Here is a 17,492-nt window from a genome sequence, read left to right as displayed (position 1 = left end):
AAATGTATCTTGACTGCGTAGAGGAGTGGGTCACCACAATATAATAGGAAAACCATCAACTGGTCTTAATCGCACCACAAAATGTACCTGGACTTCGTAGAGGAGTGGGTCACCACAATATAATTTAAAAACCCTGAACTTGTATGATTCGCACCAATAAATGTATCTGGACTGCGTAGAGGAGTGGGTCACCACAATATAATAGGAAAACCATCAACTGGTCTTAATCGCACCAAAAAATGTACCTGGACTTCGTAGAGGAGTGGGTCACCACAATATAATTTAAAAACCCTGAACTTGTATGATTCGCACCAATAAATGTATCTGGACTGCGTAGAGGAGTGGGTCACCACAATATAATTTAAAAACCCTGAACTTGTATGATTCGCACCAATAAATGTATCTGGAATGCGTAGAGGAGTGGGTCACCAGAATATAATAAGAAAGCCATCAACTGGTCTTAATCGCACCAAAAAATGTACCTGGACTGCGTAGAGGAGTGGGTCACCACAATATAATTTAAAAACCCTGAACTTGTATGATTCGCACCAATAAATGTATCTGGACTGCGTAGAGGAGTGGGTCACCACAATATAATAAGAAAACCATCAACTGGTCTTAATCGCACCAAAAAATGTACCTGGACTGCGTAGAGGAGTGGGTCACCACAATATAATTTAAAAACCCTGAACTTGTATGAATCGCACCAATAAATGTATCTGGACTGCGTAGAGGAGTGGGTCACCAGAATATAATAAGAAAACCATCAACTGGTCTTAATCGCACCAAAAAATGTACCTGGACTGCGTAGAAGAGTGGGTCACCACAATATAATTTAAAAACCCTGAACTTGTATGATTCGCACCAATAAATGTATCTGGACTGCGTAGAGGAGTGGGTCACCACAATATAATTTAGAAACCCTGAACTTGTATGATTCGCACCAATAAATGTATCTGGACTGCGTAGAGGAGTGGGTCACCACAATATAATAAGAAAGCCATCAACTGGTCTTAATCGCACCAAAAAATGTACCTGGACTACGTAGAGGAGTGGGTCACCACAATATAATTAAAAAACCCTGAACTTGTATGATTCACACCAATAAATGTATCTGGACTACGTAGAGGAGTGGGTCACCACAATATAATTTAAAAACCCTGAACTTGTATGATTCGCACCAATAAATGTATCTGGACGGCGTAGAGGAGTGGGTCACCACAATATAATTTAAAAACCCTGAACTTGTATGATTCGCACCAATAAATGTATCTGGACTGCGTAGAGGAGTGGGTCACCACAATATAATAGGAAAACCATCAACTGGTCTTAATCGCACCAAAAAATGTACCTGGACTTCGTAGAGGAGTGGGTCACCACAATATAATTTAAAAACCCTGAACTTGTATGATTCGCACCAATAAATGTATCTGGACTGCGTAGAGGAGTGGGTCACCACAATATAATAGGAAAACCATCAACTGGTCTTAATCGCACCAAAAAATGTACCTGGACTTCGTAGAGGAGTGGGTCACCACAATATAATTTAAAAACCCTGAACTTGTATGATTCGCACCAATAAATGTATCTGGACTGCGTAGAGGAGTGGGTCACCACAATATAATTAAAAAACCCTGAACTTGTATGATTCGCACCAATAAATGTATCTGGACTGCGTAGAGGAGTGGGTCACCACAATATAATAAGAAAGCCATCAACTGGTCTTAATCGCACCAAAAAATGTACCTGGACTGCGTAGAGGAGTGGTTCACCACAATATAATTTAAAAACCCTGAACTTGTATGATTCGCACCAATAAATGTATCTGGACTGCGTAGAGGAGTGGGTCACCACAATATAATAAGAAAACCATCAACTGGTCTTAATCGCACCAAAAAATGTACCTGGACTTCGTAGAGGAGTGGGTCACCACAATATAATTTAAAAACCCTGAACTTGTATGATTCGCACCAATAAATGTATCTGGACTGCGTAGAGGAGTGGGTCACCACAATATAATTTAAAAACCCTGAACTTGTATGATTCGCACCAATAAATGTATCTGTACTGCGTAGAGGAGTGGGTCACCACAATATAATAAGAATGCCATCAACTGGTCTTAATCGCACCAAAAAATGTACCTGGACTGCGTAGAGAAGTGGGTCACCACAATATAATTTAAAAACCCTAAACTTGTATGATTCGCACCAATAAATGTATCTGGACTGCGTAGAGGAGTGGGTCACCACAATATAATAAGAAAACCATCAACTGGTCTTAATCGCAGCAAAAAATTTACCTGGACTGCGTAGAGGAGTGGGTCACCACAATATAATTTAAAAACCCTGAACTTGTATGAATCGCACCAATAAATGTATCTGGACTGCGTAGAGGAGTGGGTCACCAGAATATAATAAGAAAACCATCAACTGGTCTTAATCGCACCAAAAAATGTACCTGGACTGCGTAGAGGAGTGGGTCACCACATTATAATTTAAAAACCCTGAACTTGTATGATTCGCACCAAGAAATGTATCTGGACTGCGTAGAGGAGTGGGTCACCACAATATAATTTAAAAACCCTGAACTTGTATGAATCGCACCAATAAATGTATTTGGACTGCGTAGAGGAGTGGGTCACCACAATATAATAAGAAAACCATCAACTGGTCTTAATCGCACCAAAAAATGTACCTGGACTGCGTAGAGGAGTGGGTCACCACAATATAATTTAAAAACCCTGAACTTGTATGAATCGCACCAATAAATGTATCTGGACTGCGTAGAGGAGTGGGTCACCACAATATAATAAGAAAACCATCAACTGGTCTTAATCGCACCAAAAAATGTACCTGGACTGCGTAGAGGAGTGGGTCACCACAATATAATTTAAAAACCCTGAACTTGTATGATTCGCACCAATAAATGTATCTGGACTGCGTAGAGAAGTGGGTCACCACAATATAATTTAAAAACCCTGAACTTGTATGATTCGCACCAATAAATGTATCTGGACTGCGTAGAGGAGTGGGTCACCACAATATAATTTAAAAACCCTGAACTTGTATGATTCGCACCAATAAATGTATCTGGACTGCGTAGAGGAGTGGGTCACCACAATATAATAAGAAAGCCATCAACTGGTCTTAATCTCACCAAAAAATGTACCTGGACTGCGTAGAGGAGTGGGTCACCACAATATAATTTAAAAACCCTGAACTTGTATGAATCGCACCAATAAATGTATCTGGACTGCGTAGAGGAGTGGTCACCACAATATAATTAATAAAAAACCCTCCACGGGTATGAATTTGCATAAAAAAAAATTCTGGACTGTGTAGTGGGGTGGCCCCGGTACTAAATTTGATACCTGGCCCACAATACCTCCTCCAAGTTCCAAGTGTAGTGTTTATAACATATTAACACTACACTAATTCTAGCACGTCAAACCCTCTTGTTTTAAATAATGACAGGGCATTTAACTTTAGATTAAATTTTTGTAATTTGTTGACATTTTCTTTTACTTTTTGAACATGGCAAACGACTGTTGAATGGTCACATAATGCCAAAAAAATAGTTGCAAGATGGAATTGTCCTTTGGCCCTCCCACCCACCCTTATGTTGTTGAAATAGGAAATGCACACTTTAAGAAACCAATCATTTCAGCGACAGGGCCTACCAAACAACTGTGGCTGAAATGATTGGTTTGTTTGGGCCCCCACACCAAAATAACAATTCATCTCTCCCTGTACAAACTAAACAGGCTCTACTGAGGAAAGATGTCGTCCTCATCCTCAACCTCTGATTCCTCTCCCCCTACAGTGTGTACTTCCTCCTCCTCACACATTATCAATTCGTCCCCGCTGGACTCCACAACCACAGGTCCCTCTGTACTATCTGGAGGGCAGTGCTGTACTTCATTGAGGAATTGATTATTCATTTTTATAAACATCATTTTTTCAACGTTGTGAGGAAGCAACCTCCTTCGCCGCTCACTGACCAGGTTCCCCGCTGCACTAAAAACTCTTTCCGAGTACACACTGGAGGGGGGGCAACTCAGGTAAAATAGAGCCAGTTTGTACAGGGGCTTCCAAACTGCCTTTTTTTCCTGCCAGTAACAATATGGACTGTCTGACATGTCTATTTGGATGGTGTCAGCAAAATAATCCTCCACCATTTTTTCAATTGTGACAGCATCCAATGCAGCGACAGTAGACATGTCTGCAATGGTTGGCAGGTCCTTCAGTCCGGACCAGATGTTATCAGCATCCCCGCCAGCGGGTCTTTTAGGAAAACTGAGCTTTTTCCTCGCAGCCATAGATGTGGAAGAAAATGAGGGTGGAGCTGTTGGCATGTCACGGTCCTCTTCAGAGGACAATCTCCTGACCAGAAGGTCTTTGCACCGCTGTAGACTTGTGTCCGCCGGAAACAGAAACACAACATACGCTTTAAAACGAGGATCGAGCACGGTGGCCAGAATGTATTCCTCTGACTTTAAAAGAGTGACCACCCTCGGATCCTGGCAAAGCGTACGAAGGGCTTCATCCACAAGAGCTACATGCTTTGTTGGATCGCAATGTTTTACCAGCTCCTCCCTCACCTTCTCCAGCTGCTTCTGCAACAGCCTGATCAGGGGAATCACCTGACTCAAGCTGGCAGTGTCGGAACTGACTTCTCGTGTGGCAAGTTCAAACGGCTGGAGAACCTTGCACAACATTGAAATCAGTCTCCACTGCGCTTGACTCAGGCGCATCCCCACTCCTTTGCCTATGTCGTAGGTGGCTGTGTAGGCCTGAATGGCCTTTTGCTGCTCCTCCATCCTCTGCAGCATATAGAGGGTGGAGTTCCAGCGCGTCACAACCTCTTGTTTGAGGTGATGGCCGGGCAGGTTCATGCTTTTTTGATGTGCCTCTAGTCTGCGGTAGGCACTGGCTGAATGTCGAAAGTGACCAGCAATTTTGCGCGCCACCGCAAGCATCTCCTGCACACCCCTGTCACTCTTGAGGTAATGCTGCACCACCAAATTAATGGTGTGGGCAAAACATGGGACGTGCTGGAAATTGCCCATATTTAATGCCCGCACAATGTTACTGGCATTGTCTGACACCACAAATCCCCATGAGAGTCTAAGTGGGGTAAGCCACTGGGAGATAATTTCCCTCAGTTTCTCTAATATGTTGTCAGCGTTGTGCCTTTTATTAAAGCCTGTAATACACAATGTTGCCTGCCTTTGCACGAGCAGCCATTTTGTAGATGCTGCTACTGATGCAGCTGTTGCTGCGGAAGGCGATGCATCTACCCAGTGGGTTGTCACAGTCATATAGTCCTTCGTTTGCCCAGAACCACTTGTCCACATGTCCGTGGTTAAGTGGACAGTGGGTACAACCTCATTTTTCAGAGCACTGAGGACACTTGATCGTACTTCTCTGTACATTTTTGGTATCGCCTGCCTAGTGAAGTGGAATCTCAACGGGATTTGGTACCGGGGACACAATACCTCCATCAACCCTATAAATCCCACTCCACTGATGGCGGACACCGGGCGCACGTCTAACCCCAACATTGCAGTTACAGCCGCAGTTATACGCTTTGCAATAGGGTGACTACTATCGTATTTTGTGGTCATGGCAAACGACTGTTGGACGGTCAATTGTTTTGTGAAAGACTTAGCGGTCTTACGACTTCCCCTCTGGGAAGATGACCGACTAACAGCAGCAACAGCAGCAGTGGCAGTAGTAGGCGTACCGCTGCAGGATTCCTCGGATGAATCCCGTATTGGAGAGGACTCAGTCTGGCTGCTGACTTGGGCTGCAGGACTCAATCTGATGGAGATCGTGGAGGAAGTTGACGAGGAGGGTGTTGCTGGTGTGTATCCAACTGGACCACGGGATTTAGGTGTCCCTGTACCGATGACAGTCCTAGCCCCAGTTCCTGAACTAACCACTGAACTATGAAGGTTATTCAGGTGACGTATAAGGGAGGAAGTCCCTAGGTGGGTAAGATCCTTACCCCTGCTTATTTGAGCTTTACATAAGCTACATATGGCCATACATTGGTTGTCCGTATTTGGATAAAAATAACTCCAGACCGAAGAGGTGCATTTTTTGGTCTTCTGGCCAGGCATGACGATGGGCTTTTTCATCCCATGGACATCAGCTGTTTCCCCCCCTGGTGCCTCATTTACAATAACCACATCACCATCCTCATCATCAAGTTCCTCCACAGCGCCAGCTACATCATCAATAGCCTCCTCCCGAGCCACCTCTTCCCGTACAGTGATGGGAAGGTCAGGCTTGACAACCACCAACACCCTTGGACTCGCCTTGGGGATTTGTGATAATTTCTCTTTAGAAGGCAGAGTTGTTTGCTGTTTTGTTGCTGACAGCATAACTCTCTTCAATTTTTTGTAGGGGGGGGGGAGGAGGAGGGCTAAGCTCCTTGGGTGAAGATGGACCACTAGTCATGAACACGGGCCAGGGCCTAAGCCGTTCCTTGCCACTACGTGTCGTAAATGGCATATTGCCAACTTTACGTTTCTCCTCAGATGATTTTAAGTTTCTCTTTTTGCTACTTTTTGAGAACTTGGGCTTTTTGGATTTTACATGCCCTGTACTAGGACATTGGGCATCGGGCTTGCCAGACGACGTTGATGGCATTTCATCGTCTATGTCATGACTAGTGGCAGCAGCTTCAGCATTAGGAGGAAGTGGGTCTTGATCTTTCCCTACTTTATCCTCTAAATTTTTGCTCTCCATTATATTTAGCACAAGATACTGCAGAATGTGTGAACTTGGTAATATTGCAGTACCAATGGGCTTATTCTGCAGGATTGGTTTGGCAAATTTTGTTGTAATTAAAACAAATTTAATTAGTTTTTTGTATTTTTTTTTTATTAACTTTTTTTACATTTTTTAAACACTTGGGAATATTGGGGAAATAACTATGCCCTTAGAAGCACAGAGCACGGGACACAGGACCACTGGACTGAACAGGACACAGCACACAGGACCCAGCAGCACCACTGAACTCAAAATTGACAGAGCACAGCACACAGCACCACTGGACTGATACTGCAGAATGTGGGAACTTTGTAATATTGCAGCAGTACCACTGGACTTTTACTGCTGAATGTGTGAACTTGGTAATATTGCAGTACCAATGGGCTTATACTGCAGGATTGGTTTGGCAAATTTTGTTGTAACTACATTTTTTTTTAATTAGTTTTTTTGTATTTTTTTTTTATTAACTTTTTTGTAATTTTTTAAACACTTGGGAATATTGGGGAAATAACTATGCCTTTGAAGCACAGAGCACGGGACACAGGACCACTGGACTGAACAGGACACAGCACACAGGACCCAGCAGCACCACTGAACTCAAAATTGACAGAGCACAGCACACAGCACCACTGGACTGATACTGCAGAACACAGCACAGCACAGCACAGCACAGAACTAAACAGCACAGCACGAGATCTACCAGAACAGAGGACCACCTAACACACCCTCCCTCTACCCTGATCAATGCCCGAGTGAAGATGGCGGCGACTAGCGGGGAATTTATAGGATCCGAGTATCGCGAGATCCGACAGCGGGATTATGACTCAGAGCCTCGGTTTCAAGTTTTCATTTGGCGCCAATACCTGGTTCTGTTCGGGTGGGCTCGGATTCACAAAATCCGAGTGCGCTCATCTCTAGTATAAAGTGTGCTCATTCCTGTATAAAGTGTGTTATTTCCTGTATAAAGTGATCTTTGTGATCTTTGCTGTAAAGTGTGCAGTTTCCTGTATGAAGTATGATCTTTCCTGTATAAAGTGTGATCTTTGCTGTAAATAACACACTTTATACAGGAATGAGCACACTTTATACTAGAAAGACCACACTTTATCTAGGCAAGCACAATTCTAAGGTCATTTTGATAATTGTCTCAAAACATTTACACACAAAGTGACATATTCACTCCCCAGCCATATTTCCTCTACATATGTACTTTTATTGTCTTAAATATTAATATTGGGCCTACCTTCCGTCTGCTCTTCAAGGTGCTAAGCTTTTATACATCTTAACTACCTTTTATTTCAATATAAATTAACAAGTGCTAGAAGCTTAGCAGTTTTTAGATCAGAAGGCAAGAACCAGTGTTTTACAAATAAAACACAGATGTCCATCAGTCACTCTCAGTCTCTCGTGTCATTCCATCTCTCCTTGCTTCTTTCACATGTTTCTGCTCTCTGCTACTTTCTATGTCCACCTTGCTTCCTCTCTCCACCCTCTCATTACATTATTCCATCTCATTCATATCATTACAACACCACCTATATAATTTCATCTGCCTTTTATATATCATCTTATATCATCCAAACAATATATAATTCCCATATCTCCATTTCATCACAACTCCCTCACATTCATTTCACATATCTTCCATACAGTTCCATTTTCCTCTCATGTTGTTATTTCTGCTTAAATGACATGTACAGCAACACCAAACCATTTCAGTAACTCCCCCCTCCCCTATAAAACTTAATCACCCATATTGCACATCTCAACCATTCAGTAACTAGGGTCCTGATTCATTAAGGATCTTAACTTGAGAAACTTCTTATTACAGTCTCCTGGACAAAACCATGTTACAATGCAAGGGGTGCAAATTAGTATTCTGTTTTGCACATAAGTTAAATACTGGCTGTTTTTTCATGTAGCACACAAATATCAACTTTAAACTTCAGTGTGCAAATAGCTATCAAGTATTTGTGTGCTACATGAAAAAACAGTCAGTATTTAAGTTACGTGCAAAACAGAATACGAATTTGCACCCCTTGCATTGTAACATGGTTTTGTCCAGGAGACTGAAATAAGAAGTTTCTTAATTAATCAGGCCCCAGATTATCTCCAATTTTACCCCATCTCTGCTCAGCCTTATCATTCCATCTACATTTACCTGTTATTCTTAAACATTTAGTTCACTTGATTTACAACATATTAAGAATTGCCTTAATAGCGTATTAAACTTAAAATACTAATGTAGCTTTTAAATGATATTAAGAACACATTGTTTGTAATCCTATCACAGAGACCAGTAATAACAATACATAAACTAGAGTCTAATCATACAACCAGTAATAATAATATATAGTTTATCATCATATCATTGCAATCAGCCAACCTGTTTTATAAGCTAAACAGAAGTGACCACACCCATTTGTCTAGATAGAGGCCACACCCAAGACCTAGCCAAGTCTCTCTTACATCACATATGTGACCTCACAGCTACCACACAATGAGGGTGTCATCAATGTCTCAAAGTATAAAGCATGAAGCTTGGAGTCCACCATACATTAACCACCAGCTCCTGGTTGAAAGCAAACAATATCAAGGCATCATGGCTCGTCGACAGATCAGAAGGCAGCGCCGGAGGTACAGGAGACTGCGTCTGAGAGGTAAATGTGACAAAACTATGGAATGCCATAAGCAGGGTCCAAGTGCAGCCTATTAGGAACATTTTAAAGAAAAAAAAATTGCAGGTAGCCCAGTGACTCACCCCAAAGTAGTCCACTAGGGGAAAAGACGAGACCGGGTGCCATCCCCAGTCTAGCCAACCCCTGATCATAAGCTTGATGACATATTAAGAGATTGTGTACATTTTTATGTATAAGCAAAAAAAAATTATAATTACGACTGAATTTTGACTCTAAACTCACTCATTGCTTTGTTCTACTCTAGGTCCCAATCGCAGACACCGTTATTATTATAGGAGACGAGCATATTGAGGAAATGTTGCCAATTCCTGCTGCTACTGGTGCTTTTGACATTATCATCTGGTAGATAATGAACAACAAAGAACACAAGAATACATAACTGTAAAGCTACTCGTTAAAGCACAGCAGGAAATGTGTTAAATAAACAATCCTGAGCAGAACGTGATGTGTTGTCAATTTACTTTTAGTATTAAAAGTATTTTAGTATTATTGTCCATGAGCAAAGCGTCACTTGTTATTGTCATAATTTTAGAACAGGTTAGAAGTGTCATGATGAAACTTCCTCTCAGGTATAATGGGCCTATAAGAACCCATGATATGCACCTTACATGTGCCTTGTACATTGTGGTATTGTAGACATCTATACAGCCATTACATCACACTGGGCAATGGATAGATTATGGCTGCTAGTTCTTTATGAAACAAAATTTACACAATATAGTTTCTAAAATTCATGCTCTTTATGTCATCTTTTAGGGGTTCTTTATAAACTGATATTGTATTGTGTACTCAAAGAGACAGTAACTAGCTAACATATTCCCTGAGCTCACTGCTCTTCAGCCATTTGTATAAAGATATCACCACCTTAGGAATTGTTGTAATATAGTCATATGTGCCATCTAGTGGTTGCATCTCCATGTATGAAATATAATTAGGGATGTGCACCGGCGACTTTTGAGGTCTCGTGTTTTGTGTTTTGGATCCGGATTTTCGTTATTTTTGGGGTTCGGATTTGTCTCGCAAAACACTTGACGAAAGGTCTCGGTTCGGATTTAAGGTTTTGGATTCGGATTTTTTTTGAAAAAAACATAAAAAGTTTAAAAATCAAGTTTTTGGGCTTATTTTCACTCCTACGCTATTATTAACCTCAATAACATTCAATAACAAGCATTTCCACTAATTTACAGTGTATTCTGAACACCTCACAATATAGTTATTAGTCCAAAACGTTGCAACAAGGTATCTTTCTGGACTGCGTAGAGGAGTGGGTCACCACAATATATATTAAAAACCCTGAACTTTTATGATTCGCACCAATAAATGTACCTGGACTGCGTAGAGGAGTGGGTCACCACAATATATATTAAAAACCCTGAACTTTTATGATTCGCACCAATAAATGTACCTGGACTGCGTAGAGGAGTGGGTCACCACAATATATATAATAAGAAAACCATCAACTTGTTTGATTCGCACCAATAAATGTACCTGGACTGCGTAGAGGAGTGGGTCACCACAATATATTAAAAACCCTGAACTTTTATGAATCGCACCAATAAATGTACCTGGACTGCGTAGAGGAGTGGGTCACCACAATATATATTAAAAACCCTGAATTTTTATGATTCGCACCAATAAATGTACCTGGACTGCGTAGAGGAGTGGGTCACCACAATATATTAAAAACCCTGAACTTTTATGAATCGCACCAATAAATGTACCTGGACTGCATAGAGGAGTGGGTCACCACAATATATTAAAAACCCTGAACTTTTATGATTCGCACCAATAAATGTACCTGGACTGCGTAGAGGAGTGGGTCACCACAATATATTAAAAACCCTGAACTTTTATGAATCGCACCAATAAATGTACCTGGACTGCGTAGAGGAGTGGGTCACCACAATATATATAATAAGAAAACCATCAACTTGTTTGATTCGCACCAATAAATGTACCTGGACTGCGTAGAGGAGTGGGTCACCACAATATATTAAAAACCCTGAACTTTTATGAATCGCACCAATAAATGTACCTGGACTGCGTAGAGGAGTGGGTCACCACAATATATATTAAAAACCCTGAATTTTTATGATTCGCACCAATAAATGTACCTGGACTGCGTAGAGGAGTGGGTCACCACAATATATTAAAAACCCTGAACTTTTATGAATCGCACCAATAAATGTACCTGGACTGCATAGAGGAGTGGGTCACCACAATATATTAAAAACCCTGAACTTTTATGATTCGCACCAATAAATGTACCTGGACTGCGTAGAGGAGTGGGTCACCACAATATATTAAAAACCCTGAACTTTTATGAATCGCACCAATAAATGTACCTGGACTGCGTAGAGGAGTGGGTCACCACAATATATATAATAAGAAAACCATCAACTTGTTTGATTCGCACCAATAAATGTACCTGGACTGCGTAGAGGAGTGGGTCACCACAATATATTAAAAACCCTGAACTTTTATGAATCGCACCAATAAATGTACCTGGACTGCCTAGAGGAATGGGCACTGGGCACCACAATAAAATATATAAAAAACCTTCAACAGGTCTGCATTACACTACACATACGGCTGCTCCTCCATCCTCTCCATCATATACATGTTGGAGTTTTAGCGTGTGACAACCTCTTGTTTTTGATAATGTCAGTGCATTTTGAATATTTTTCAATTTGCCCCACACCACTGAATGTACTTTATCTATGATACGCATCTATCTATCTTGACTGCGTAGTGTGGTGGCCCCGGTACACAATTTGGTACCGAGGCCACAATACCTCCTCCAAACATGGTACAGACAATTCGTCATTGAGATCCCATCAAGTATGTTAAAGACAGACAGGGTCCAAGTGTTATTGGTTGACTTTGTAAACCAAAAAACTGTCCCTGTTGCACATAGTCGTGCAATGAAGACTGACTTTTTCATTTAAAGGCACCATCTTTCAAGTGTAGTGTTTGTAAGTCTAAGTCATATTATACTTTTGGTAAAATTGGTTTATTTTGTTCCTCTTTATGGTAACTACTAATAGAATTAAAGTATTAAATAGAAGCGGCAGTTCCTCTTTATGGTAATTAGTAATAGAATTAAAGTATTAAATAGAATTAAAGTATGAAATAGAATTAAAGTATTAAATAGAATTAAAGTATTAAATAGAGTGGTATAGAGTTGTAGTGTGGTATAGATAGAGTGGTCCCCACAATATAATAATAAAACCCTCAACTGGTCTGAATTCCACCAAACAAGTATCTGGACTGCGTAGTGTGGTTGCCCCGGTACACAATTTGGTACCGAGGCCACAATATAATTAAAAAATTGGGCATCAACTGTCACCGTTGTTTAATATCTGATACACCTAAATATGGACTGCACAGTGGAGTGGCCCCGGTAGTAAATTTGGTGCCGGGGCCACAATACCTCCTCCAACTTCCAAGTGTAGTGTTTATAAAGACAGACAGCGTCGAAGTGTTATTAGTTGACTTTCTTAACCCTAAAATTGTCCCTGTTGCAAATATTCGTGCAATGGACAGTTACTTTTTTATTGAAAGACTCAAGCTTTCAAGTGTAGTGTTTATAAAATATAAACAACAATACAGTAGTTTTAGAGCACGTCAATACCTCTTGTTTTAAATTATGACAGGGCATTTTACTTTTGGTTTAATTTCTTGAATTTGTTTAAATTTGGTTTTACTTTTTGAACATGGCAAACGACTGTTGATTGGTCATATAATGCAAATAAAAAAGGTCCAAGATGGAATTGTCCTTGGGCCCTCACACCCACCCTTATGTTGTTGAAATAGGACATGCACACTTTAACAAACCAATCATTTCAGCGACAGGGCCTACCAAACAACTTTGGCTGAAATGATTGGTTTGTTTGGGCCCCCACACCAAAAAAGCTATTCATCTCTCCCTGTACAGACTAAACAGGCTCTACTGAGGCAAAATGTCGTCCTCATCCTCAACCTCTGATTCCTCTCCCCCTACAGTGTGTACTTCCTCCTCATCACACATTATCAATTCGTCCCCGCTGGACTCCACAACCACAGGTCCCTCTGTAGTATCTGGAGGGCAGTGCTGTACTTCATTGAGGAATTGATTATTCATTTTTATAAACATCATTTTTTCAACGTTGTGAGGAAGCAACCTCCTTCGCCGCTCACTGACCAGGTTCCCCGCTGCACTAAAAACTCTTTCCGAGTACACACTGGAGGGGGGACAACTCAGGTAAAATAGAGCCAGTTTGTACAGGGGCTTCCAAACTGCCTTTTGGAGTTCTACCACGTCACTACCTCTAGTTAATTTAGATTGCAAGGCTTGTAAATATAAATACTTTGAAGATAAAAAAAAGCAGGCTGCACAGACTGTGGAGCTAGAAAGTGAAATTAAATGGACCACGTTACTTTGGTGGCTATCTATGCCCCCCCCGCCCTACACTTGTAGTTGAATATAAATAAAGCAGCCTGCATAGACTGTAGAACTAGCAATTCAAATATACAAAGAAATGGACAAAGGCAGTTTGGTATCTGTCTGCATCAGATCCCCTCTCCACTAGGAGTAAAACAGAAAACTTTTCAGCCGTTATATAATCTAGAATATAAATAGAAATTGAGAAATGCAATTTGGTATCTGTCTGCATCATAATCATCAACATCCTCCTCAGCGCCAGCTACATCAATATCCTCCTCCCAGTGTACAACATTCACACCTTCATTAGCCAAATCTGTAACTGGACTGTGGGTGATCCTTCCAGCATATGCAGAGGGCGTGCTGCAAATGCTGGATGGAGTCACCTCTTCCCGTACAGTGATGGGAAGGTCAGGGTTCACAACCAACAACACCCTTGGACTCGCCTTGGGGATTTGTGATGTCATCTGTTTAGAAGGCAGAGTTCTTTGCTGTTTTGTTGTTGTTGCTGACAGCATAACTCTCTTAAATTTTTTGTAGGGGGGGGGAGGAGGGCTTAGATCCTTGGGTGAAGCTGGACCACTAGTCATGAACACGGGACAGGGCCTAAGCCGTTCCTTGCCACTACTTGTCGTAATTGGCATATTGCCAACTTTACGTTTCTCCTCAGATGATTTTAAGTTTCTTTTTTTGCTGTTTTTTGAGAACTTGGGCTTTTTGGATTTTACATGCCCTGTACTAGGAGATTGGGCATCGTGCTTGCCAGACGACGTTGATGGCATTTCATCGTCTATGTCATGACTAGTGGCAGCAGCTTCAGCATTAGGAGGAAGTGGGTCTTGATCTTTCCCTACTTTATCCTCCAAATTTTTGGTCTCCATTATATGTAGCACAAGATACTGCAGAATGTGTGAACTTGGTAATATTGCAGTACCAATGGACTTATACTGCTGGATTGGTTTTGCAAATTTGGTTATAATTATTATATATTTTTTTTTTTTAATTTTTTATTTTTTTTTACTTTTTTTTTATTTTTAAAAAACTTGGGAATAGTGGGGAAATAACTATGCCCTTAGAAGCACAGAGCACAGGACACAGCACCACTGGACTGAACAGGACACGGCACAGGACCCAGCAGCACTACGGAACTCAGCAGGACAGAGCACAGGACACAGCACCACTGGACTGATACTGCAGAATGTGTGAACTTTGTAATATTGCAGTACCAATGGACTTATATTGCTGGATTGGTTTTGCAAATTTGGTTATAATTATTATATTTTTTTTTATTTTTTTTTATTTTTTTTATTTTTTTACTTTTTTTTTATTTTTTAAAAACTTGGGAATAATGGGGAAATAACTATGCCCTTAGAAGCACAGAGCACAGGACACAGCACCACTGGACTGAACAGGACACGGCACAGGACCCAGCAGCACTACGGAACTCAGCAGGACAGAGCACAGGACACAGCACCACTGGACTGATACTGCAGAATGTGTAAACTTTGTAATATTGCAGTACCACTGGACTTTTACTGCTGAATGTGTGAACTTGGTAATATTGCAGTACCAATGGGCTTATACTGCAGGATTGGTTGTGCAAATTTTGTGGTAATTAAAAAAAATTAAAGTAGTTTTTGGTATTTTTTTAAAAAACTTTTTTTTATTTTTTTAAACACAGGGGAATATTGGGGAAATAACTATGCCCTTAGAAGCACAGAGCACAGGACACAGCACCACTGGACTGAACAGGACACAGCACAGGACCCAGCAGCACCACTGACCTCAGAAGGACAGAACACAGCACACAGCACCACTGGACTGATACTGCAGAACACAGCACAGCACAGCACAGCACAGAACAGCACAGAACTAAACAGCACAGCACAGAACTAAACAGCACAGCACGAGATCTACCAGGACAGAGGACCACCTAACACACCCTCCCTCTACCCTGATCAATGCCCGAGTGAAGATGGCGGCGACTAGCGGGGAATTTATAGGATCCGAGTATCGCGAGATCCGACAACGGGATTATGAGTCAGAGCCTCAGTTTCACATTTGAATTTGGCGCCAATACCCGGATCTGTCTCGGATCCGACTCGGATCCGCAACGTTCGGGTGGGCTCGGATTTCATAAATCCGAGTGCGCTCATCCCTAAATATAATATATGTCTAAAAAAAGTGATAAATGGCAAAAATGTCATTCTCATTTCAATATTAAATTAATAACACATCTTTGTGGGCATCTTAATTTTCTAAATAAATCAAATATATCTATTGTTGTGTCACTCATTTTATTAGCAGTTCCTTTTGCCTGCGTAGAATTCAAGATGGATCATTTACAATTTAGCATGTGGAGCTTGGCAGATGGAAGCGCTCTATCATGAGAGCAGGGCAGGGATATGAATGCACCTACTTATACACACACATACAAAAATGGGATTTTTTAGATGGAATGAGATAAACCAGAGGAGAATGGAAGGAGTAGAGAAGGTGCATTTATTTAGTGGGGTCTGCAGAACGCACACACTATATACAGGAAAGAGCGCATTTTACACAGGAAAGAGCACACTATATACAGAAAAGAGCACACTATATACAGGAAAGAGCACACTATATACTAGAAAGAGAACACTATATACAGGAAAGAGCACACTATATACTGGAAAGAGAACACTATATACAGGAAAGAGCACACTATATACTGGAAAGAGAACACTATATACAGGAAAGAGCACACTTTATAGAGGAAAGAGCACACTATATACAGGAAAGAGCACACTTTATACAGGAAAGAGCACACTATATACAGTAAAGAGCATACTTTACACAGGAAAGAGCACACTTTGTACAGGAAGGAGCACACTTTATACAGGAAAGAGCACACTATAAACAAGAAAGAGCACACTATATACAGGAAAGAGCACACTTTATACAGGAAAGAGCACACTATATAAAGGAAAGAGCACACTTTATACAGGAAAGAGCACACTTTATACAGGAAAGAGCACACTATATACATTAAAGCGCACACTTTACACAGGAAAGAGCACACTTTATACAGGAAAGAGCACACTATATACATTAAAGAGCACACTTTACACAGGGAAGAACACACTTTATAGAGGAAACAGCACACTTTACACATGAAAGAGCACACTTTATACAGGAAAGAGCACACTTTACACAGGAAAGAACACATTTTATACAGGAAAGAGCACACTTTACACCGGAAAGAACACACTTTATACAGGAAAGAGTACACTTTACACAGGAAAGAGCACACTTTATACAGGAAAGAACACACTTTACACAGGAAAGAACACACTTTATACAGGAAAGAGCACACTTTACACAGGAAAGAACACACTTTATACAGAAAAGAGCCCACTTTATACTGGAAAGAACAAACTACAGGAAAGAACACACTTCATATGGGAAAGAACACACTTTTGCACAGGAAAGAGCACACTTTATACTGAAAAGTGCACACTTTATACTAGAGATGAGCGGGCTCGGATATCTGAAATCCGAGCCCACCTGAACGTTGCCGATCTGAGCCGGATCCGAGACAGATCCGGGTATTCC

At 41.0% G+C, this 17,492-nt stretch overlaps 1 long non-coding RNA gene across 1 annotated transcript; it reads left to right on the top strand.

Moving 5' to 3' along the window:
* Positions 1-9,295: 9,295 nt before the first annotated feature.
* LOC142150118 (uncharacterized) lies at positions 9,296-9,918 on the top strand. The gene is made up of 2 exons (XR_012691021.1): positions 9,296-9,439; positions 9,723-9,918. It is a non-coding gene; the product is annotated as an uncharacterized LOC142150118 (long non-coding RNA).
* The last annotated feature ends 7,574 nt before the right edge of the window (positions 9,919-17,492 follow it).

Source organism: Mixophyes fleayi, chromosome 4, assembly GCF_038048845.1.
Source record: "Mixophyes fleayi isolate aMixFle1 chromosome 4, aMixFle1.hap1, whole genome shotgun sequence".
In the NCBI taxonomy this organism is placed as follows: domain Eukaryota; kingdom Metazoa; phylum Chordata; class Amphibia; order Anura; family Limnodynastidae; genus Mixophyes; species Mixophyes fleayi.
The sequence above is the reverse complement of the archived record's forward strand: the minus strand, read 5'-3'. Positions and strand labels throughout refer to the sequence as shown.